General features: G+C 37.2%; 1 protein-coding gene across 4 annotated transcripts in view; it reads right to left on the bottom strand.

Annotated features, from left to right (window-relative positions):
* The window catches only part of ABCD4 (ATP binding cassette subfamily D member 4), a 1,648,172-nt gene that overhangs the window by 1,219,463 nt on the left and 405,764 nt on the right, over positions 1 to 22,945 (bottom strand). The gene's annotated exons all lie outside the window — the stretch shown is intronic.

Here is a 22,945-nt window from a genome sequence, read left to right as displayed (position 1 = left end):
CCACAAATCAAATGGGACAAGAATAACTCACTCCAGGGATCTCAACCTAGCCTGTGACAAACAACATACTGGAGATGAAGATACATCTCCCAGCAATTGCAGCCTCTCTGGAAAAGGCTTGCACTCCATGTGAAGCAGAGCTCCTCAATGACCATATTCAAGCGCAACCTTAACTGGATGGGTGACTGTAAATTCACTCCAGGGGTGGCACCTATGTCACCCATAGGCAGGGGCAGTCCGTGCTGATCACAAAACTGATCTGCTAACAATAAACATCTAACTATGGTTAATAAGCTTACTCTGGTTTTTACATGGTAAAGCTTGTAAAGGCTCTGGGGCCATTAGCCTAGTAACCTCCTATGAATCTAAGAAGGCCTCTCAATATCTTTCCAAAATCCACTGCAGATGTCATCCACTATAAGCTGCCCTGCAGCCTTGTAAATGTTAGACTTGAGCTGTGGTGCTTACCTTAAACAGAGTTCTGTATTCTCTGTACTTCAATATGGAGAGGTTCCGTTTTCACCACAGTTAACTGGGGCATGTGCGTTTCTGCACTTGCTTGACATTAGAGAGCGCCTTTCTACCAGCATGTGGGACGCTGCTTATACCATATTCTCCTTATCAGACACAAACATCATCACCTATATCTAATCTGTGAAGTGCACTATTCTCACCAGGGCAGGGTCAGAAACTGGACTGGAAGCCAGGCAGAAGTGACCTCATCCTATACGATACAGATTACAGTGGCATGGCTTTCAGTCTATCCACAAACAGCATGGTATAGTTTGTAGGCCCTGTGTTTTCTTGCTGAGATACCCCTGTGTTCCCTCCAGCTGCTGCATGTGTCTGGTGAGCTATATGCAAAAGGGAGCATTATATCCTATTAATGTTCTGATGAGGTTTGAGTACAGTGGTGTTATATAATCCTCAGATCTGAATACAATGGTGTGACCTAATGATGTGCTCAATACTGCCCTTTTCATACCACTGTGGACACAATGGTCGAAGTTCAGATTGCTATCTATGTGTGCTCCCAGGTCTTGCATCACTGGGTTTCTGCATAGCGGGAGTGTTGTCAGTGTTGTAATTACCAGGGAATTCCACTTTGCAGAGGGACAAAATAGACACATTTTTGAATCTGTAGACCATGTGACTTTGTCACCGATCATGTTTGTGTTAGCCCCTCCTGTAGTATGTTATCATCATTGGTGGATTCAATGCTTACACCCAATAAAGAATCAGCAAACGTAGTAAGCCAAAGGCCGTATACTTTAGCCTGCACTGTCGAGAAATAGATTCCAGACAGTAAAGGGTCAAGCACAGATCCCTGTGGTATGCCAATGGTGACAGCTCTACTGGTAAAGATTGATTCAACTTTCACAGTATGTGTTCTGTTGGTGAGCCAATTGGTTACCCATCTGGTGACGCAAGGGTTAATCCCCAGCTGGTAGAGTTTAATGATACCTGCGTGGGGGTATGTGTACAAACCCTAGACCAGATCAAGATAGGCAGTGTGCACTGTTTTGCCTTCACCCAGGCCTATCACACAGAACCAATGGGCTGTGACAACATCACAGATCGCCTATAGCATGACTCGGCCCATAAACCTTCCTGACACGGTTGAATATACACTTCAACACACCCTGAACACAGACTACATTCCCATAGAAGATTGTACATCAACATGCATCCATCTGAGTTGGGGGGGGCAGCACGCAATGCATGCATGTATAGACACATCCTGACTCTCCTCGTCTGCGAGGTAGACCAACATGTCATCATGGACCTTTTCTAAATGGAGACTAGTAATGTCCCAGCTGTGTGCAACAGACTTGTATGAGTTGTTAATGCTACATCATGTCTGTTAAATCTGTTAGAGGTCCTCAAACAGGTCATCAAGGGCATGCATCATCCTTTTGAACTTGACAAGCCCAAGGCATTTGACACAAATCCGCACGGAAGTATTCACTCAGCACTGTCAGATGTGGCCATAAACATCTACATCACCAAGTGGTTAGATCAGTGGATCACATTTTGGCATCTAAATATGTTGGTTTGTGTGAAGTGACCTATACCTCAGGTCCAGTGATCAGGTCCATAAATCAGGGCTGTCTGCTAGCCCCTTTCCTGTATATACATCCTGTGTCCAAACGCCTGTCTGAAGGACTACAGATTGTGGTCAATCATTGACTACAACAGTGACATTAGTATAATACAGACAGTATCAACACACACCAAAGATTGGTTCATAGATGTGCACTTATCTAACAGCCCTGGAGCCTATATAAGCCTAGCCCAAGAAGATTCCCTATCATCATGCCACCTAAAGTTAGTTCCCAGTGCCCCTGTCAAGCAAGGCCACTGAAGTGATCCCCGGGGTGAACTTCCTATTGCCAATCCACTCATCAAGATTTCTCTTAAAGAGGGCCACTGATATGCCCTGCTTGACATGAATGGGAAGTTTGTTCCACAGTATGGGAAGTCTCTGGGTTAGGAACCTGTCCCTCCAGCATGTTCTGTTTCTTGTGGTAATGAGGTTTAGGTCCCTGGAGCGTGTGGCATGGAGGGATTGGGATTTCTTTAGATGTAGTATATCTAGCAGCGCTAGGTCAGACATGGTTTTGTAGGTCAAGCAGAGATCGCCTCTAAGCAGTCGATAAGAAACAGAGTATAGCTGGAGTTTTTTGAGTCTGTCCATATAGGGCATGTGTCTAAGGCCCAAGATCTTCTTAGTGAGGTGTTTTTGTGGCCTTTTCAGTTGTTGTACGTGTCTAGTGAGGTACATACCAAATGGGGCATTGCATTCTATAATAGGTCTAATGAGGGACAAGTAGAGCGGGATTATGACCTTTTTCTTCCTGGATGAGAAACCTTTTGTAATGAGATGTGCCACATAAGACTTTCTGACTACAGTGGCAATGTGGTTATCAAAGCAAAGGTTGTTGTCAACCTGTGTCCCCAGGTCTCTTATCACACCTTCTGTGTTTAGTGGACTACTGCCTATGTGGTAGTTCATGGGCACCGAATTTTTCCCAAAGGGAATGACAATGCACTTTTTGGCATTGAGCTTAAGGCCATGGTTCTGGCACCAGTCACTGGTGTCAGTGAAGCCTCTTTGTAGAATGTCTACATCATTTGAAGAATCAATAATGGCTCCCAGTTTGCAATCATCTGTGAACTTGGTCAGCCAGAGTCCCTTTGTGTTGGCTTGAACTTCAAAGAAGTAAATGCCAAACAGGAGAGGACCTAGGACCAATCCCTGTGGGACACCACTTGTAAGTGGTCGGTAGTCAGATCTAGAGTCCGCTACTTTCATAGTGTGGGTTCCATCAGTGAGCCAGTTGGCAACCCATCTTATGACATAGGGGTTTATGCCTAGTTTAGTGAGTCTATCTACGATTCCTGAGTGAGGGATGGTGTCGAAGGCCTTGACAAGATTTAGGTTGGCTGTGTGAACTACCTTGCCCTCATCCACAGTTCTGGTGACAGGCTCGAAGAAGTCTATCAGGTTTAGCAAGCATGATCTACCTTTCACAAACCCAAACTGTGTGGGGTCCAGAGTTTGGAGATTCCCTATGTCCTCATTTATACGGTCCATGATGATGCGGTTCCATAGCCTTATATATCAGACTTGTCAGACAAATGGGGCGGTAGTTCCCAGGGTCTGCAGTCGCTCCCCCTTTATGGAGTGGGATGACCGTAGCAGTGCACCATTCGGTAGCAACAAAGCCTGAAATGAGGCTGTGATTGAACAGAGTACTCAGGTGTGGTGCCAGTTCACTTTGTAATTGATGTAGAACACAGCCAGGGATATTATCAGGTCCCATGGAAGCTGTATTCTTGGATTTGGACAGTGCGGTTTTTACCTGTGTAGCTGTGATAGAGACTTGGCATTCCTCAGGTATTGTGATAGGCCCAGCAAAACAACCAAGCAAGAGTGAATATACACAAACCAACACAGAGACTGGAGAAAGCTGCAACACTTTATTCTGGCACCTCGGCTAAACGCCTTCAAAGGAATAAATGCAATACTGCTAGTTGCACCTTATATAGTATAAAAAAATCAATTAGTGTAATTATCAAACACCTTAATTGACCCAAGAAATTTAAAGAGACAAAAACTATGTAAGCACATCCTATGAAAAATACAAACTTTTAACACCAAGTTCAATGCATATGCATTAAATGACAATTCTAATACAAAACATCTCATACTGCATATGATCATACACCCAGAAGAAGTTTTTTTAAATACAAATTTTGAATAGAAAATATAAAGTTAAATAGTGAGATTAACTTCTAAATTCATGCCCCTAGGTTTTAAAGTGCTGAATTTCAAAATGAATCTGCTTTCCAATTTTAGCAAACTCTGTAGAAAACTTCCATTATAGTGAAATTCAGGTTTGGCCAGAGCACAGAAGAATAATGAATCAGAGATACCGTTGTGAACTAGATTAAAATGTTGGGAAACTGGGCTATCATTTCTAACATTGCGAATATCACCTAGGTGTTCTAGAATGCGAATTTTTAACTGCCGTTTGGTCTGACCAATATAGAATTTAGGTGGAACACAATCACACCCAATCAAATACACTACTCCACATGATTTACAATTAAAAAAATTATGTGCAGTGTATTTGACCCCATTGATAAAACTATCTGATAAATTCCTTGCCTTCGAACACACCTTACAAGTTCCACATTTAAACATACCACAGGGTAAGTTGTTGATACTAACGGAACTGCCACGCATTGTGGCTTTATGTTTCAAAATTTCCTTAAGATTGGCATATCTGCCATAAGAAAAAGAGACATGTTCCGGAAACATGTGGCCAATCTCTTCATTGTTGAAAACAATGGGCCACAAAAAATCAACAATGTTCTTTAATCTCACAGAAAAAGGGGAAAACTTAGTAACAAAAAACAGTCTATCCTTATCTGCACAGGCAACCCCATCATCTCTAGATTTGGCTACATAAACTTTACCAAAATTGTAGCCTTTTCTATTTGAATTAAGTAATCTATCTAAACTCTTACTGATTAAACTTTCAGAATATCCTCTCACTGACAACCTTTTTCATACATTTTCAAATTCCAAATTCCAAATACTTCGCTCAGAAGTGTGTTCACTAATACGTTTGAATTCCCCGAAGGGAAGTGCTTCAATTAAGTGAACCGGATGTGCACTAGTAGCAAATAGGAAATTATTGGAAGCTGTACATTTCTTGTAAGGCCTAAATTGTACTTTCCTTTCATTATTTACATATAATAAAATGTCCAAGAAATGAATCTCAAACTCATTAAGACTATATGTAAATTCCAAACCAAATCTGTTCTGATGCAGTTTGGAAATAAATTCCTCAAATTCCAACATGCTGCCCTTACAAATGAAAATTAGGTCGTCTATGTATCTATAATAGGATACAACTCTAGTCTGAAAAAAATCAAGAGTATATAAAAAACTAGTCTCAAAATAAGACATGAATAAGATTGCGTAAGTAGGGGCAAAATTAGCCCCCATTGCAGTCCCTTCCCTCTGGAGAAAAAATTTTTGTTCAAAGGCAAAATAATTATGAGTCAGAGCAAACTCCAACAGTAAAATAAGATAAGTTGTTCGTGGACCATCACCCAAAATTTTAGCAATTGCTTCCAGACCAAACTTGGTCTTAATGCTTGTATAAAGAGCCTTGACGTCCACTGTAGCCCAATAGAAATCATCTTCCCATTTTAGATTATGCACTAGGTCACAGTATTGGTTAGTGTTGCTGATATGGGAGCCTACATTCTTAAGTTCTTTTTTTAAAATACTATCCAAAAATATTCCCACATTTTCCAAAAAGCCACCACAGCAGGACACAATGGGACGACCCGGTGGGTCCTGTGAATTTTTATGTAATTTTGGAAGAGTATAAAATGTAGGGTCCCTAGGATCATTAATATGTAAACTCTTCACATCCTTTCTGCTAAAAAAACCCAACCTCTCACCCCTTTCTAACAGGTCTAACAATTCAAGATTAAATTCAACAACAGGATTGGTGGATAATTCACAATATACTTCCTCATCGCACAAAAGATCAAAGTTCATTTTTAAAAAATGACATTTGTCCATTATGACCCAATTGCCGCCCTTATCCGCAATGCAAAACTTATATTCATTAGACACTGCCTTCATTTGCTTTAATGACAACCATTCCTGCTTTGTAAGGTTGAATTCAATGAATTGTTTGGAAAAAAGTAGATATTCAGTTTCAACTTTTTTACATAAAGCACTCTCAAAAACCCTTAGGGCAACTGAACATTTAGGAGGACAAAAAGAACTGTGGGTGGGCAAGCGGGGCATGGAAAATTTACCATAACCCGTGAAGAAACGTTCATTGCACTCGAAGATTGTACCACAAACAGAACTAACTCCCTCAGCAGAACTTAATTCAAAGGAAGCACCGATATCATCCTGGTATTCATAAGTAGAGAGGTCCATTAAAGGATCCTCTGTAGTTAGTGAGTACTCAGTGCTAACTAAATAACTGATGTCAACATCACTGTCATCTGAAACATTTAAATTATTGTCATTGGTAACATTCGACACAGAATTTAAATTTGACACATTATCAAAAGCACGTTTTGACTCAAAGAATGCCCTTAAATAGAGCTTACGACAAAAACGCTTGACATCAAATAGCAAATCTGAAAGAGCCGGTACTCTAGTTGGCACAAATTTACTGCCTTTTAACAATACCTTTTGCATATCAGAAGTGATATTTAGCTTGCTTAAGTTAACAATTTGTGCATAATTACCAAAACTGTAAGTCTCAGAAACAGTATTAAGTCCGCACACAGAAGTACAGTTCAAATCCAGCAGGGAAACTCCACTAATATCTTCTGTTCCGCCCCTTTGGTCGCGACTTCCGTTTGGCCCCCTGTCGAAAGTTCCATCTTCCTTGATCTTCTGCATCTGAAGTTGCGCTTCCAACTTCAGTGCTGTTGATACTTTCAAAGGAGACGCTTTTCTTACTTGTGGTTGTATCCGAAGATGAAACTGATGAATCTCGACCACTACGTGAGCTACGTGAACCACGTGAACTTCCTTCACCTCCCTTCATATGGACGGTACCATTCTTGGCTTTACGTTGCCAAGAATAAATAAGATTCTTGCTGAAATCATTCACATCTCTGCTAAGTTTCTTTTTCTTCCTCGCAATTACTTCATTTTCTATTTTAATGACTTCTTCATTAATGCCTTTAATCGCTGATGAAAATATGGTATCTGAGTACTCAACAGCTAGCGCGGCCTCCCCTTCAGCTATTTGGGCTTGAATTATACCCAAACTTCTCCGGTTACGGTTTATGAGAATCTTTAACCAACTAAGAGAACACTGTAGTGAAGCCGCTTTCCACTCCTCCAAAAAAGCATTTTCATCTTCAGTAAATTTAAAGGCAGGTAGCTTGTCAATTCTCAAGCCCCTGGGTGTAATGGACAGTTCTACATATTTGTCTAATAGGCGCAAATCATAAAATAAAGAAGTCTCTTTTATTCTTAACTTTTTCAAATCGTCAAACTTCTTGTCTAAAGAAATATTACCGGATACAGTCCATGGGTCAAATTGTGCTAACTTGCTATCCCTTTCCTTTGCCAAGTTAGCAAACAAAAAACCACCTCCATTCAAATTTGACATGGTAAAAAGAATAAATCCACAGTCTCTGAGAAACGAACCAGCAAAACAACCAAGCAAGAGTGAATATACACAAACCAACACAGAGACTGGAGAAAGCTGCAACACTTTATTCTGGCACCTCGGCTAAACGCCTTCAAAGGAATAAATGCAATACTGCTAGTTGCACCTTATATAGTATAAAAAAATCAATTAGTGTAATTATCAAACACCTTAATTGACCCAAGAAATTTAAAGAGACAAAAACTATGTAAGCACATCCTATGAAAAATACAAACTTTTAACACCAAGTTCAATGCATATGCATTAAATGACAATTCTAATACAAAACATCTCATACTGCATATGATTAAGGTGTTTGATAATTACACTAATTGATTTTTTTATACTATATAAGGTGCAACTAGCAGTATTGCATTTATTCCTTTGAAGGCGTTTAGCCGAGGTGCCAGAATAAAGTGTTGCAGCTTTCTCCAGTCTCTGTGTTGGTTTGTGTATATTGTGATAGGCCCTTTAGGGGGTGAAAGGGGGGTAAAGTTCGCACTGAACCTGTCGGCCAATATGTTGGCAATATCAGTTGGTTCTTTATATGTATTGTCATTGTGTTGTAACTCAGAGCAGATCTGAATATTGCCATGTAGATTCTTGACATAACTAGAATGCCTTGTGGTTGTCTTTAGAATCTGCAGCAATTTTGTTTTCGTAGCTAGCTTTAGAAGATTTGATGATGAATCTCAGTTTTTTGCTGAGGCTAACAAGGGAGTTTTTCCAGTCTTGGGAATTCACCCTTTTCTGCAACAGTTTTTTCCTTCTGTTGTAGAGTTTGTTTATGGTGGGGGACCACCAGATTGGCTTCCTTTTTTTGGAGAAGAGCATCTTGGTTCTGTTTGGTATGGCCCGTTCCATGCACTTGTGTATGTGTTCATACAGTGCATTGGTGTACGATTCAGCAGTCATGCACCTATTTTCCATTTGCATTGGCTTTGGAGAAGTTTTTTTTATGGTGGTTTCCTTTAGGGAGGGGTGACGGTGGGATGTGGATATCCATGGTGATTAGCTTGTGGTCAGATCTGACCAGGGAGGAGTTGATTACTGGTGTAGAACAACGGTTGCTCGTGTTAGTACTGACCAGGTCAAGGATATTTCTACCCCTGGTGGGGGTAAGAATGAGTTGGGGTCCAGTGCATTGGAATTAATGAATTCCAGAAAAAGTTGAGCAAGTGTAATTTTCCCAGTTAATGGAGGGGTAGTTTAAGTCTCCCAGTATAAGGGTATTGGGTTGTACTCTAACATTTTCCAGTGTGTTTAGGAATGTGTAGTGGGAGTCTTGGGACATAGTGGGGAATCTATAGCACGCTACAACCTGGCTTGCAGTTTTACCCAGTGTTTGCTGTACCTAAAGTATCTCTAACACATTATGTTGGGCTAGTCTGGAGGAGTGCATATCCTTTACGAATATGGAGACACCACGCCTTTAGTACTTCGGTCCAGGTTTAGGGGCTGAAAGGTGTGGTATGAATTACAGCCTGGTAGTGCTGGGGTGCTCTCTGGAGCCTTGAACCAGGTCTCAGTCACTGCACAGATGTCGATGTTCTCCATTTTAAGGAGTGCTTCAAGCAAGTGCATTTTGAGATTTAGACTTCTAGCGTTGAGTAGCATAACTCTCAGACTTTGTTTGCTTGTAGCTGTTATAGTGATACTTTTGTCTTCAGGACATTGCCTAAAAAAGGCACTATAGGGGTGGCAAGAGCCTTGGCCAGTATCCGGAATCCCTGTGGTGCCACAGCAATGACAACATATGCAATGAAACAAACATGGGGGGATTTGTTACATCATGAAAACAAACGCACAATCCAAGGATAAAGTAGACATCACACTCTATAAAACAGAATAATAAGTATGTGATATGTGTCCTGGGGTAGATGGTATGTGGAACATCCACCAGCATGAGGCCACAGTGCTGACTACTCCCTTGTATACAACACAACTACAGAGTATGTGAAGGACATCCACATTAAAGGCCATAACACCTCCATAGTTCACAGCCTTCATCATACCAGTAACAGAGTACAATGCACCCTTCTTCATGAACCTCCCTACTCATCTTCCAGTGATGTGTAACTGAAGTGTACCACCTTTGCCACAGTGAGCTGTCACACATCACATTGGCCATACCTAGCATTCTTTTGGTTGCATAAACATTACTGTGTGATGGTGCAGAACCTCCATGAAGTTGTTACACCAGATGCATGTGTGATACCTCTTCCAGTGATGCACATAGTACATACACAGCTGTTTGACAACATTGATGACATGGGTAACATTCTTTACAGTGTGGATTGTGCCACATATATACTGCACACCAGTCAGCTAGCCTGTATTGATCATAATGTCACATACAGGCATAACAGTGTCCCTCCTAACATCTCCAGCAGATGGTACAGTGTCAGGACAGTGTGCATGATTATCCCTCATAGATTGCTGACAAGTCATAATAATTGTACAAGTGTCAAAAAAAAAATACACAGACTATCTAAAACCGTGGAGTAATAAAACGGCAAATGTAAGGAAGATAAGTACTCCAAGCTACCACAACCACGTAGTGTAAAAAATATTAATTTATTATCAAAACAGTAAGCACTTTTGTAGTAATGAACTGCTTCTTCAGACCAAAAAACACAACACAACCCACACTTATAAAATAAATACAGCCCAATCAAAAACATAAAAATGGAATCCCATTTTAAAAAAAAACTAATAAAAAATGGAAATCAGGTTAATCATAAAGCACCTATAAACATAAGGAACAGACCAGATCTTTTGAGTCAAGATACAAAGAACCAATTAAAAGTAAAAAGCAATTGCCTTACTTAACAAATAATATCAATAAAATCAAGTGAACAATTGTGTATACTAGCTCTTATAGGATGAAAAACGAACATTAAAGTGACTATTAGTCATATTTAACCAATAAATATTCCTTGAAACAGCTAAACTAAAAAGAGAGAGGTCTAAGCAAATAATGGGTCTCATTGGATAAAACTTAAAAATTAGGATAGCCACTGGAAAAAACAAATCCAATCAAAAAACAACTTAACAAAACAAGTGATATAAACAGAAAACTAACAGAACATCTCTATAAATACAAAAATGAATCAAAGCTAAAAGACTATATCTTTTTCTTATTCCTAAAATCAAATCCTAACATAAAAATCTATGCCGACTGCATTAACTACTGAATGTATCCACAGATATGCTGCAAAAAAAGCACATTTACATCAGCGACCTATCAAGTGGCATAACACAGCTTCACAGCCAATGGAGAGTCAAAAATACTACCGAATGTGTCCTTGGAAATGCTGCAGAAAAAGCATATTCACAGCAGCACCCTATCAAAAGGCATAACCAGGCTAAACAGCCAATAGGGAATCAAAGAGAATGTCATTAAACAATAGTAGCAAAGAACACAAGGTCATCTAACTAAACATAACACAAAAAATAAGCCAATACTACAAAACGTTTCCATACAATAAAAAACGTTTCCATACAAAAAAAATGTTAAGCCGCTACAAAGTTAAACAAAGTGCCAAATCAATAAAGAAATACAGATCATCATAAAAATAATATATATATATATATAAATTAAATGTCACCACAAAAGAACGTATTCAAAGCACAAAGACCAATCGAAAAAGAGATGAAAAGAATTTGGCAAAAAAAGAGAATAAAAACTCAAAACAAATATAAAACCATAAATGTTACAACAACATCAAAGAATAAATAACTAGCAGTCATTGAATACACAAATACCCAAAGAATATGGCAGAATAATGTAAATTCAGCTGATCACTTCAAGGAAGCCTTTACAGGTAAATAAATCTGCTATAGTATAGGCATATAAGTCACAAATCAATGACAAAACCACAAAGAAAAGCAATACACCACAAATATATAAATTATCAGCAAACTAATAACATGTCTACCAATCACAATTAAAAATCATGGAACTAAAAACAAAAAGTCCTAGAAGAAAACCATACAATAATTACCACCAAAACACCAATAGCTGATTCTACACAAAACAGTAGAATCCAAGTACAAAGATATCCCATGATACAAACTACAGGAACTGGCGCTAAAAGACAACAGAAACAGAAACAACACATGTAGCCCTAAATATCACTAAAAAAGGGTGATCTGTCTGAAGAAACAAACCTAGCCAAAACTGAAAACTAACAAAATAAATAATGATAACCATAGCACTAAAATGATCAGCTGTCAAAAAACAACATACCTACCAATCATGAAAAAGAATAATCATACAGCCACTGGATGAATCTAATAGGCACATCAGCCAATCACATGATACGACTGCAAATATAAGCCAATCACCAAAAAAAAAAAAAAAGGAAAATTATCATAAGAGCAACAAATACAAAAACAGAAAACATTAACAAAAGACAAAGGAACTACAAAAAAGAAGCTATAATTTTAATATGGACTTTTCTGAAGATATTGGCCCTGATAATCCTAGAAATGAGCCAGTGAGTCCTTTTTGTCTAAGCTTAGGGTTTTGGAGAACAATCTTTTTAAGCTTAAACGCCATCAGTGGCAGCATTTGCATTTTGAAGCTGCCATTCATTTTACAGCTATTCCACGAGGATTATTTTAACTCAAAATGCTGACATATGGGACTGTGTATCCTGACCTGTTGAAGCGCTGGCAATCCCTTAATATTGAACCGAGTATTAATTGTCTGAAGTTGCTTATTGATTTTTTTTCTCCAAATGAACAGCAGCTGGTAAATGAAGTAAAAATCTTACAAGATGAAGGTTTTAAAATCTGTACGTCCGAAACACTGAGACAGCATTTGGATGGCGTTTTTTATAATGTCATGAACTACGAATCCAGGCTTCAAGTTGTGAAGCTGAAGAAACTTCAGCGTGATATGGATGACTTCAAGAATGGCCATGCGTTTTCTTGGCCACGTACATTGAGGCATGAAACAGCTGTTGTGAGTGAGAATATCAAGGATTTGCACAGTTTCAGCACTCCAATTAATAATGTTGATCCCTCAGCTGTCAATGGCATCACCATCGAGCCAGAGGGTAGACAGGATTGTCCTCAAGAGTCATCTAGCTCCAATCTGAACACTAATACGGCAGTATACTCTGTATCTCATGTTTCCACCTTGTCAGCTTTTCAGCTCAGTAAGAAAGATTGTTTTGTTAACTGCACCCCTTCCCATAGATAAAAATTTTCAAAAGGCCGCTATTAAGAGCAAGGTGAGAAGGGGCTGAGTTCAACTTCACACAACACTTCTACCCATGAGAAAAAGGCACAAGCAGCGAGTAGCCTGCTGTTTAATCTTTCATCTCCATCAATAACAAAACATCAGATTTCTGTACTGAACAAAGGAGTTAGTTTCACGAGTCAGCCCTCTGATCTTACTGAAGTGTTATTGGATCTTAGACTTTTTGCAAGGAATCTCTGCTTGTTGTTGATGTTTCCTGAACAACCAATAGTTTCTGGTTTTAAGAAAGCAAGCACCTTTATACCTACACCTCCAATAACTTAGTTGAAGCTTTTGTTGCCTTATGTGATGACGACATCCGTAAGGGACTTATGGACAGTAACAGACTTTTTTCAATCTTACTTTGGAAGAACAGAACGCTCTTCGTGAACTTTGATGGGTGGCCCATTTACAGTTTCGACCTGTGGATAAAGGGGAGGAGTTGTCATTACATAGACACTCATACATTAACAGCATGAATGACATGCTTAATGATAAAAAGACTTATAAATGTATTGCTATATACTCTGTGAAAACTTTTATGGAGAGAGTACTTTTTTTGTTTATGATTTGTTATAGACAGGTCTTATGATTTGTTATAGACAGGTCTTATTGATAGTACTTTGGTATGACTACTTTCATGTAGAAAATCCATTGATCCCTATCTTGTATGGCCTGCCAATGATTCACAAAAATGCTGTTTCACAACCTATGAGACGTATTCTTTCCAGCAGAGGCTGGCTAACTGAATCCATGTCTATTTGGGGAAAAACTTTCAGACCTATTTTGGACAGAGTATCGACCGACCTCAGAGACGCAAGATTTTTGAGAGTCTCATTTTGCTTGGGGTTAAGTCTTTTGATGTCTCTAGTGATTTTATGTTCGTCACTTTAGATGTGGCATCATAGTTTACTGTTATCCCTAATGATTCTGGGATTGAAAGTATTAGGAATTTTTTAACATTCAATATAGATTCTATGGCCAATAAGATAGAGATGGTCTGTATGCTCCTTGAGATTGTCTTGGAGCATAATGTCTTTACCTTTGGCAGTAAATATTTTGTTCAAAATAAAGGCATAGCAATGGGCACAGCATGTGCAAACAGCTATGTCAGCTTGGTATTAGCAATGTGGGAGTCTGAGACCATCTTGAAGGGCAATCCCATTTATTGGTCATATCTATTTTTATAAAAGTTTTGTAGACAACATATTCCTTGTTTGAGGTGAAGGCCCTGAAGAGCTGCGTAGCTTAATTGATTTTCTTCATGGCACTACTAATTTCCTTAAGTTTAGCTATTACAGTTCATTTGACTGTGTTAAATTTCTTGATGTTAAAATTGATAAGGATGAATTAAAGGGGTTATGCACTAGTAAATACAGGAAATAGATTAACAGGAATACTCTTTTATATAAATGTGCTCAAGGGACAGGTTCTCAGAGTTATGTGACTCCAGAATAATGAAACAGATCTAGCTTCTGCTCTTGACAGATTCAAGATTGACTTTACTGCCAGGGATTACAAAGACAACAAAGTAGACCACTGTATTGTACAAGCGTTAAGGACTAGAGATGGGAACAGTAGACCTTATTTTTCCAGCAGGAGTCTTGTGATCTCTGAACAGGCTTTGGTTACTTTTAACAAGAATAGACCACTTTTTACCTTTTCCAGCAATATTAATATTGTATGTGATGTCATCAGGAAACATTGGTCTGTACTTCTGGCTGACCCAGAGATTAGGAGAACTGCAGACAATCAACCCAAGTTTGCTTTTAGGAATCATTTATCTCTGAAACATCAACTCTGTTTGTTATAGGAACAGAAGCTTGGACATAGCTCTGTTCACTGAACCTTAAGGGCACTTTTAGGTGCATTACTTGTTCTGTGTGTAGATTCATCTATATATGCACTTATTTTACTCATAGGCAGAATGGGTTTCATATTACCCTTTAGCTTTTTTGCTAAGATCAAGGATGTGATCTATTATGCTTTCTGTTCAGTTTGTGAAGTGTCCTACATAGGTAAAACTAATCACTTATTAAAGGATAGGATATTAGATCATCAGAATGACATCAGCAAGGGCAAAACTATGAATGCTTTAGCAAAGCATGTGCTGGAGTGTGGGGCTAATCGTACCTTTAAATTTTTTGCACTTGAAATTGTGAAAAGAAGTGATAGGTTAGGAGATATAAATAAAACTGAATCCATAGAACAAAAATGGATTCTTCTCCTTAAAGCCTTTATGGAACCTGGCCTTAATGAGAAAGTATTGTTGAAACCTTCTCTCAAAGCATGACCTTTGAAGCATTAATCTGCTTCTATAGCGTTATTTATTTATTATTGCTATGCTTTTTTGTTCATTTTTTTCTTTCATTGCTGCTTCTTTTTTGTAGTTCCTTTGTCTTTTGTTATGGTTTTCTGTTTTTGTATTTGTTGTTCCCATGACACTTTTACTTTGTTTTCTGATTTTGGTAATTGGTTTACATTTGCGGTCGTTATCATGTGATTGGCTGATCTACCCATCAGATTTGTCCAATGGATTATTCTTTTTCTTGACTGGACACCGTAAAAACTCCACTGCCAATCATGAGCGGACAGGTGATCCGCTGTGGCGACCCCTAACCAGGAAAAGCCAAGAAGAAGAAGAAGGTAGGTATGTTGTGTTTTGACAGCTGATTGGTTATTTTAGTGCTGTGGTTACCATCATCATCATTTTTTTTGTTAGTTAGTTTTCAGTTTTGGCTAGGTTTGTTTCTTCAGATAGATAACCCTTCTTTAGTGATACTTAGGGTACACATATTGTTTCTGTTGTCTTTTAGCACCAGTTCCTGTAGTTATATCATGGGGCATCTTTGTACTTGGATTCTATTTTGTGTAGAGTCTGCTTGTGCTGCTGTTGGTGTTAATAATTATTATATGGTTTTCTTCTAAGATTTTTGTTTTTTGTTCCATGATTTTTAATTGTGATTGGTAGACATGCTGTTATTAGTTTGCTGATATTTTATATATTTTTGGTGTACTGCTTTTCTTTGTGTTTTTGTCATTGATTTGTGACTTATACACCTATACTATGGCAGATTTGTTTACCTGTAAAGGCTTCCTTGAAGTGATCAGCTGAATTTACATTATTCTGCCATATTGCTTTGGGTGCTTGTGATTCAATGACTGAAAGTTATTTATTCTTTGATGTTGTAATAACATTTATGGTTTTATATTCATTTTGAGTTTTTATTTTCATTTTTGTCAAATTCTTTATATCTCCTTTCAACCGGTCTTTGTGCTTTGAATATGTTCTTCTGTGGTGTTGGTAATTTATATATATCTTATTTTTACGGCGATCCATCTTTCTTTATTGATTTGGCACTTTGTTTAACATTGTAGGGGCTTAACATATATTTTTATTGTATGGAAACTTTTTTTGTTGTATGGAAACGTTTCTTAGTATTAGCTTATTTTTGCATTATGTTTAGTTAGATAACCTTGCGTTCTTTGCTATCATTGTTTAATGACAGTCTCTTTGATTCACTATTGGCTGTTTAGCCTAGTTATGCCTTTTGCTAAGTTGCTGCTGTGAATATCTTCAAGTTAAAAAGCGAATGTAGAACACAATAAGAGCAAAGCTTTATATCCAAACATGTATTTATTATGCCAAATCCTAAAGTAAGCGCTTTCGGCAGAATAGAATATCCCGCCTTCATCAGACAAACAGCAAGAACACGCTCACAATCACTTTATATAAAATCCTTATTTAAAATTAACCAATGATGTTAAAAAGCATTTACTAGTAATTAAATCCCTTGGAAACCTTAAAGATATTACTCCGAATGGTATTATATACGTGGAATAAATAAACAAACAAAGGTCCGTCCCTCAAATTAGATCCCGTACATTGCACTCAATTAAAATGAATAAAGAATAACTGTTAATGGTAAAAAATGATGTTTACCCAAATACACCAAATTGGTTTGTAGGTATTTTTTAGGTTAGCATAGGTATTTGCATTTAGTGTAACGTCAAGTGCTTTTAAACATTTAAGCGCTTGTTTATATCTATCTAATGTTATTAATAGTATATCAGTGTTAGTATAATTTCTGATAGCATTCTTCTAAGTTTATATAATATTTGCATTTATGTATAGCGTGAATCTATATTAAAGTGCATATGGTTTCGATATTAAGTATTTAACACTAATGACAGTTTTAAATCTTGATGTAATGCACTGATTCAAAGATGTTCATATGCATTTTTTTGAAAGCAGGTGTTTTTTTGGTGTATTTGGGTAAACATCATTTTTTACCATTAACAGTCATTCTTTATTCGTTTTAATTGAGAACAATGTACGGGATCTAATTTGAGGGCCGGACCTTTGTTTGTTTATTTATTCCAAGTATATAATACCATTCGGAGTAATATCTTTAAGGTTTCCAAGGGATTTAATTACTAGTAAATGCTTTTTAACATCATTGGTTAATTTTAAATAAGGATTTTATATAAAGTGATTGTGAGCGTGTTCTTGCTGTTTGTCTGATGAAGGCGGGATATTCTATTCTGCCGAAAGCGCTTACTTTTGGATTTGGCATAATAAATACACGTTTGGATATAAAGCTTTGCTCTTATTGTGTTCTACATTCGCTTTTTAACTTGTTGAAGTTGTTCGTGGTTTGAGTTTTTGTTGTGCTGCTGTGAATATGCTTTTTCTGCAGCATTTCCAAGAACACATTTGGTAATCTTTTTGACTCTCGACTGGCTGTGAAGCCTTGTTGTGCCACTTGACAGGTTGCTGCTGTGAATGTGTTTTTTTCGCAACACATATGTGGATACATTCGGCATTTAATGCGATTGGCATAGATTTTAAGAATGAGAAACAGTATTTTAGCTTTGATTCATTTTTGTATTTATAGAAATGTTCTGTTAGAGTTTTCTGTTTATATCGCTTGTTTTGTTGAAATATTTTTTGATTGATTTTGGTTTTTCCAATGGCTACCCTAATTTCCAAGTTTTATCCAATGAGAGCCATTATTTGTGTAGACCTCTCGCTTTTTAGTTTAGCGGTTTCAAGGAATATTTATTGGTCAAATATGACCAATAGTCACTTTAATGTTCATTTTTCATCCTGTGAGACGCTAGTATACACAATTGTTAATTTGATTTTATTGATATTATTTGTTAAGTAAGGTGATTTTTTTTTTACTTTTAATTGGTTCTCAAAAGACTCAAAAGATCTGGTTTGTTCATTATGTTTATAGGTGCTGTATGACTAATCTGATTTCCATTTTTATTAGTTTTTTAACATTTGATTCTATTTTTATGCTTTTGATTGGTCTGTATTTATTTTAAAAGAGTGGGTTGGGTTGTGTTGTTTTGCTCTGAAGAAGCGGTTATTACCGAAAAAGTGCTTACTGTTTTGATAATAAATTAATATTTTTTACACTACCTGGTCATGGTAGCTTGGAGTACTTATCTTCCTTACAGCTGTACATGTGCGTTTGTGCAGAACCATCTCTGATCACTCAGAATAAAGAAGTTACGTCTTACCATAATGTTCCATCTGTGTAGTCAATCTTCCTCTATTATTGACTCTTGGGTTGCAGTTCTGATCCTTGGAACTGGTCTGGCCGTTTATATAGCTTGTGCCAGCCAAAAATCTGTCGAGCTATGAGTCTACCCACAATGTCCCTCTCTACATGACCTCAGACTGAGTTTGCAGACCTGCAGAAAAATAGAAGGAAAGTAAACTAAATGAAGCAGCCATGTCCAAGGTGCTAACAAAAAACCCAGGACAAAGCATCACTCCTCCAGGAATCCACAGGAAGGGGAAGGAGGGTGGGATGTGAAGAATAGATGAAGATCGACAACACAGATGGAATACGATTGTAAGACATAACTTCTTTATCTGAAGTTCTCTATCTTCATCTATTCTTGACTCTTGAGACAGAGTCCCTAGCTACTTTAGATCCCGGGTGGCCCTATGGAAGCATATTACTGAGAACCATACAACCTAAGCAGGCTCTTCCCCTTGAGACCAAATCAAATTTGTAATGAGTAATAAAGGTATATGGAGCAGCTCATGTTGCTGCTGCACATATTTCACTCATGGAAGCCTTAGAATGGAATAAAGCTGAAGTAGCCATAGATCTGGTGGAATGTGCCTTCACCAGCACAGATAACTTGAGATTCTTTCTATTATAAATTTAAGTAATACAATCTCTTAACCATTTTGACAAGGTAACCTTAGAAACAGATTTTCCTAAAGTTGTGCCAGAAAAGGATACAAACAACTGTTCTGATTTCCTAAATTCTTTAGTTCTGCTGAGGTAGAAACATAATTGTCTGTGAACATCCAACAGATTTACGCAATATTTCCCTTTGTTGGAAAAACTGGGAAAGAAAACAGGTAAGTCTATGATTAATGTCGGACTCTGAGACAACTTTCAGAAGAAGGTATGGACTGGTTATGAGATCAAGTAAGGGGGGTTTTGAACATAAGGCCGGCAATTCAGACACTCATTTTGCAGAGGTTATAGCTATGAGGAGAAGTGTTATCCAAAAAAGGAACTTTAAGTCACATGTAGCTGCTGGTTCAGAGGGGGTAAATACCAGTCAGGTCCCATGGGGGTGGAGGATCTTTAAATGGAGGCTTTAATCGAATAGTTCCCTTGAGGAAGACCTTGCATATTCTATGTGAAATTAAATGAAGGTCTCTGAAGCCTTTATGGAAATTAGAGATGGCAGCTAGAATGACTAACTGTGGAGGCAGAAGCTCCTTTAGCAGAAAGGATGGCCAGAAATTCTAAACTTTTATCCACAAAAGCAGAAAAAGTGTTGAGACCATTATCACAAGCCCAGACTGAGAATCTCTGCCACTTACTGAGATAGAATTTCCTGATGAATGGTTTATGCGACGCCAGCAAAATTTTTTGCACCAGGGATGGTATATCATTATGCCTGGCGACTATCAGAATTGGAAGAACCAAGCAGTTAGCTTAAGAATTTGAAGATTGGGATACACCAGTCTCTGAGGGTGACTCAGAAGGTCTGGAACTGGGTTCAGAATTCATGGATGGTGAGCTAGATAAAGCCACAAAAAGGGAACCAAATTTGTTGAGGCTAGTAGGGTGGAATGAGGATCACTTTGTTTCTCAACCTGGCTGCTTTCTTCAGAAAGAGTGGGACCAGAGGGAAGGCATAGAGGAGACCCGGGGGGGCCAATGATGAGCATCTCTCGGGGGATTAGGGCAAAGTATCTTCTGCACTTGCTGTTTTGGGGTGATGCAAAAAGGTCGCAGCAAGGCTGGTCCCAGCGATGAAAGATCTTCGCTATATTGGGAATGAGATATCACTTGTGAGGTTGTAGAATTCATTTGCTTAGTTTGTCTACTATCACGTTTGAACTCCCCGGGATGTGCGTTGCTCTCAGAAAGTGGCTGGATGTAATGGCCCACCGTCACATTCTGAGGGTTGACGCCAACGATATCCAAGGGTCCAACGATAAAGGCAATAGTCAGCACAAGTGTCCCAAAGATGTAGCCATGATCCAAACAGTTTTTCTTTTTATAAAAACAGCTTTTATTGCACCAAGAAAAAAAACATTACACAATACTGTTTAGCGCTTTCATGTATGTCCATACACTTCATCAGAACAGGGATAAGGACAAAAAAACACAGCTTAAATAATTAAAAAAAAACGCCAAAATTCCTTCCTAATAGGTATAACATTGTAATTCCACCTTTCCACTTAAAGCATCAACGTCAATTTTCTAAACAAACTTATGTTACATTTTAAACCTATAATAAGTGGATACTTCTTATTACATGCTATTTTTATTATAAGAATTATTAAAAATAGATTGTTAAAATTTATTAGGAGTATATACAATATGCCAATACATCAATAATAATTGGTCATTCCTCCCAATAAATATTTCATATTTAATTTCATTTTTTAATTCAAATATATATTACCATTGTTTTAAATATGAATTGTGAAATACTTTCCTTCAATAAATATTAATTGAACAATGATGTTAGAAATGTATTCAGAATATGTAAACAAATTGTTGTAAAAAAACAAATGTTAAAAAATTGTTTGGTTAAAAATATTTAAAAATGTTGTAAATCCTGAAGGTACAGTCAACCTCATGAAACAGTCGGTTATTATATGTACTCAATTTTGTATGTATTTTTTATAAGGGGCTTAGTGTGAATCATCTCATTAAGACCTGGAAAACATGCTGCATTTAATTTAAGTTGCCATTTGATTTCCCTCTCTCCCACACTACTTTTTGTATCACCACCTCTTGGATTAGCCTTCACAATTTCCAAAATTGCAAACTTGAAATTACTACAAGTATTGCTACTGACAACATGACGAGATAAAGCATTGTTCTCATCTTTTTTTTCTTTATACAATATGTGTGATCATAAATTCTGTTCTTAAACTGCCTGTCGGTTTTCCCGACATAAAAACAAGGACAGGTACAACACATAGCTAGATAAATCAAATGTTGAGACTGGCAATTGCCATTAACAAGCCAAATTTTGTTCTTGTTGGCATTTTTGAGTGTACAACTGTCTTCCTCACAGATGTAAGAACATTGTGAACAATGTCCACATTTCTTGGTACCCTTTTTGTTATTGGAATTTTTTAAATACTGCCTACTGGATTTCAGTTAAATAATCCTTTTAATATTGAACCCTGCTTTGTACACAAACGTGGGCTTATTACTAATGTGTTCCTTGATACCCTCATCACTAGTGATTATATTCCAGTTGTTACTAATTATTTCTTTAACCTTGCCAACATGTTGCCCATATTTCAAAATAAAAGATTTTGAATATTGTCCTTCACTGTTGTTGTTTTTATTTTTGCCACATAGATTACTTGTCTCGTTTGTATTAATATTCGAAGAAGGTAACCCCTTCCCTAGTAATGGTGGATATTTTTTGCCCCATTCTTGAACTACATACTGTGTTACATCCTTAATCATATGCTCTGGGTACCCTTTCTCCTTAAACATTTTACCAATAAATTCCATTTCTTGTTTCATTTTCCTTTCCAAAGATGTCATCCTGGCAGCTCGAATACACTGCCCCTTCAGTATACTACGTTTCTGAGAATACGGATGTGTACTACTAAAATCTAGGTACCCATTGCTAAAAGTGTCCTTTCTGTATATGTGGGATTGAAAGGACGTGCCATCATTGTAGATAAATACATCTAGGTAATTAATACCCACCCTGTTGTATTAATGTACAAATTGTAAGTATGAGGTGGTCTTGTTTATATAATCAATAAAAGTTTTGAGTTGTGTTACATCAGCCCCTTATAAAAAATACATAAAGATTGAGTACATATAATAACAGACTGTTTCAAGAGGTTGACTGTGTACCTTCAGGATTTACAACATTTTTAAAACAATTTTTTAACATTTGGTTTTTTACAACAATTTGTTTACATATTCTGAATACATTTCTAACATCATTGTTCAATTAATATTTATTGAAGGAAAGTATTTCACAATTCATATTTAAAACAATGGTAATATATATTTGAATTAAAAAATGAAATTAAATATGAAATATTTATTGGGAGGAATGACCAATTATTATTGATGTATTGGCATATTGTATATTGTATATACTCCTAATAATTTTTAACAATCTATTTTTAATAATTCTTATAATAAGAATAGCATGTAATAAGAAGTATCCACTTATTATAGGTTTAAAATGTAACATAAGTTTGTTTAGAAAACTGGCATTGCTGCTTTAAGTGGAAAGGTGGAATTACAATGTTATACCTATTAGGAAGGAATTTTGGCGTTTTTTTTTAATTATTTAAGCTGTGTTTTTTTGTCCTTATCCCTGTTCTGATGAAGTGTATGGACATACATGAAAGCGCTAAACAGTATCGTGTAATGGTTTTTTTCTTGGTGCAATAAAAGCTGTTTTTATAAAAAGAAAAACTGTTTGGATCGTGGCTACA

Source organism: Protopterus annectens, chromosome 6.part0 (assembly GCF_019279795.1).
Source record: "Protopterus annectens isolate FY-2018-M chromosome 6.part0, PAN1.0, whole genome shotgun sequence".
In the NCBI taxonomy this organism is placed as follows: domain Eukaryota; kingdom Metazoa; phylum Chordata; order Ceratodontiformes; family Protopteridae; genus Protopterus; species Protopterus annectens.
Note: the sequence above shows the minus strand (reverse complement) of the source record. Positions and strands in the feature narration are given on the sequence as shown.